Consider the following 3647-nt stretch of genomic DNA (forward strand, 5'->3'; position numbering starts at 1 on the left):
CCTCCCTGGGAAAGTCTATGCCAGGGTGCTGGAAAGGAGAGTTCGTCCGCTAGTCGAACCTCGGATACAGGAGGAACAATGCGGTTTTCGTCCTGGTCGCGGAACACTGGACCAGCTCTTTATCCTCTCAAGGATACTTGAGGGTGCATGGGAGTTTGCCCAACCAGTCTACATGTGTTTTGTGGACGTGGAGAAGGCATTCAACCGTGTCCCTCGGGGTGTCCTGTGGGAGGTGCTGCGGGAGTATGGGGTGTCTGGCCCATTGCTACGGGCCATTCGATCCCTATACAACCGTTGCAAGAGCTTGGTTCGCATTGCCGGCAATAAGTCGGACTCGTTTCCGGTGGGTGATGTGCTCCGCCAGGGCTGCCCTTTGTCACCGACTCTGTTCATAATTTTAATGGACAGGATTTCTAGGCGCAGCCAAGTGGCGGAGGGCTTTCACTTCAGTGGCCTCACAATCTCATCTCTGCTTTTCGTGGATGATGTGGTTCTGTTGGATTCATCGGGTGATGGCCTCCAGCTCGCACTGGAACGGTTCGCAGCCGAGTGTGAAGCAGTGGGAATGAGGATCAGCACCTCCAAATCTGAGGCCATGGTTCTCAGCCGGAAAAGGGTGGAGTGCCCACTCCGGGTCGGGGATGAGTTCCTGCCCCAAGTGGAGGAGTTCAAGTATCTCGGGGTCTTGTTCGCGAGTGATGGGAGAAGGGAGCCGGAGATCGACAGACGGATTGGTGCTGTGGCTGCAGTGATGCGGACGCTGCACCGGTCCGTCGTGGTGAAGAGGGAGCTGAGTGTAAAAGCGAAGCTCTCAATTTACCGGCCGATCTACGTCCCTACCCTCACCTATGGCCACGAACTGTGGGTAGTGACCGAAAGAACGAGATCGCGGATACAAGCAGCGGAAATGAGCTTCCTCCGAAGGGTGGCTGGCCTCTCCCTTAGATATAGGGTGAGAAGTTCAGCCATCTGGGAGGGGCTCAGAGTAGAGCCGTTGCTCCTCCACATTGAAAGGAGCCAGCTGAGGTGGTTCGGGCATCTGACAAGGATGTCTCCTGGGTGCCTCCTGGGTGAGGTGTTCCGGGCATGTCCCACCGGGAAGAGGCCCCGGGGCAGACCCAGGACATGCTGGAGAGATTATATCTCTCGGCTGGCCTGGGAACACCTTGGTGTTCCCCCCGGATAAGCTGGAGGAGGTGGCTGGGGAGAGGGAGGTCTGGGCTTCTCTGCTTAGGCTGCTGCCCCCGCGACCCGGCCCCGGATAAAGCGGAAGAAGATGGATGGATGGATGGATGGACAAAGCGCGGACCTGCCAAAACATCAGAATCAGTGAGCTGTCAGCTTTCAGCCCTGACCGTGTCCGTGCTGTCGGGTGAGACATCTCACTGATTCTGATGCGTCGGTGGTTCCGCGCTTTGTGTTTACATCTTTGCGCCAAATCCGTGTTTCTGCTCTCATTTACTGTTTTAGCTGTTTGGTGGTTGTTGAAATTTTGTGAGGTTTAACCCGAGATTCTGGCTTTTTGGGCAAAATAAATTTATATTAAAAAATCGATTCAGTTATTCGTCCCTCCTAAGCCAGGGAAGGGTGTTTGGACCCCAGCAACACTGACAATTTGGCCAACTTTCATGAGCGGGCATTAACGAAGGAAGTATCCCAGCACTGCCAATACTTCCCAACAGCCCAACATTTGTGTGGGCCCCAGTGAGGTGGGAACAGCACCCGTAAGCCGCTGTGACCTGAACGACCAGAAAGAGCAGAAAGGGTTGTTGGATCGTGGCTGACAGTCCTTTGTGGTTGTGTGGCTGGGACTGGCTGGCCTGCCTGCCTACCCGGCTGCAATGTCGTGGGTGGGACCTTGAAGGTGGCTCACTCCGCTGTTCCCCCCTGGGAGCCCCTACATTAACTGCTCCAAGACGATGGCATCCAGCAGCTTTGCTTCCTCCTGCAGCTACCTCTCTACTGCGTCCGGGAGGTGCTGGGCAAAAGTGAATGGCTGGTCCTTCACCTCCGTGTGACCACCCTGGAACCAGCAACGATGGTATTCTGGTGCCCCAGCAGGTCCAGGATGGCCCTTGACACCAGCAGTAGCTCAATGCTGCCGTCTGTCACTGCTGGGGGCTCTGAGGAGTCCGTCCAGCCGTCCTCAGTTTCCACAACACCGTCTGTTCCTGCTGGAGGCTTGGAGAGTTTGTCCAGCCGTCCGTCTCCGCTGGGGGCTCTAGGGGAGCCGGGCTGGCTGGTGATGGGGCTTCCACTGACTCCCGTGTTGTGTCTGCATCCCAGACTTTTCTCTCTCTTGAATCCAAAAAAGTAGTCATGAAACCAGTTTGTCACCTTATTGAATCGATGGCTAATCCAGTCACAGAGTTGTTTGCCTTTTGCCTTTCATTAGACTGTAACTTCTGATGATTTTATGGTGATGCATATGGTTATTATGGCCTTGTTATGGTTTTGTGTGCTGTAAAAGGCAGCTCATTTTGCTTATTGTGTGTTCTGGCATCTTGCTAGGTGCCTTACACACACACACACACACACACACACACACACACATATATATATATGTGTGTGTGTGTGTGTGTGTGTGTGTGTGTATACATAGGGAGAGAGAGAGAGAGAGAGAGAGAGAGAGAGAGATTGTTCGCCCAGGGCACCAAACAGGCTAGAAACGATGAAAATAGGGTGCTGTTAAAATACTACTATGCAAGTGGTTACATGTATAGGATGAGGGGCCCATGGAATCTTCGATGCCCAGCATCCAGAAATATACATACACATATATATATATATATACACACACACACATATATATATATATCCTCCTGAGGAGTGCTCAGACCTCCACACTGGAGAAACTAAACAGCCACTGGCACAACATAGAAGAGCCACGTTGACAGGACATCACTCAGCTGTACATCTGCATCTAAAGGTCAAAGGCCACTCTTTCGAGGATGCCAATGTTCACATTTTGGACCGAGAAGACAGACGGTTTGAAAGAGGAGTGAAAGACGCCATCTATGTCCACTGTGAACAACCATCTTTGAACTTTGGATGTGGTTTACAACACCAACTGTCTGCCACCTACAATGCAGTCTTGAGATCCCTTTCCAGGTGCTTCAACCCCCACTCACATCTTGCATCATGTGATATCTAGGTCACATGATAAGGTGAGGCAAGGTCTCAGAATGGATTCCCCTGAAACCTCTGCTGATAATAGCCCAAGACTTCTTTTACATCTTGGCTCATGTGTTGCACATTGTGGGTCAACTCCCACTAGGGTTTAAATGCCTGGGACTCTCCATCATTTGGTTTTTAGAACTGAAGAAGCTTCTTAGATGAGAGGTGAAATGCCATATGATAACACAAGAGTTATGTGATTAAGAGTGTTCCCCCCTGCACTGCCAAAATCAGATCACAGGGGAGGAGCTGAAAGTGTGGCCAGTTAGCATGCTGCTTCTACCCGGCAGCCGTGTCTGTTGCTGCCACAAAAAAACGGATATAAGAAATAAGGCGAGAAATTAATTAAGCCGCTGATGAAAACGGCTTGTAAAATATTCAGTTGTGTGTCACTGTACGTTTTAAGCTTATGAGCGGAATAGTAATCCAGGTATAATAGCGGTTAACACAACTAAGCTTCCCGTCGCTGC

Source organism: Pelmatolapia mariae, linkage group LG2 (genome assembly GCF_036321145.2).
Source record: "Pelmatolapia mariae isolate MD_Pm_ZW linkage group LG2, Pm_UMD_F_2, whole genome shotgun sequence".
NCBI lineage: Eukaryota > Metazoa > Chordata > Actinopteri > Cichliformes > Cichlidae > Pelmatolapia > Pelmatolapia mariae.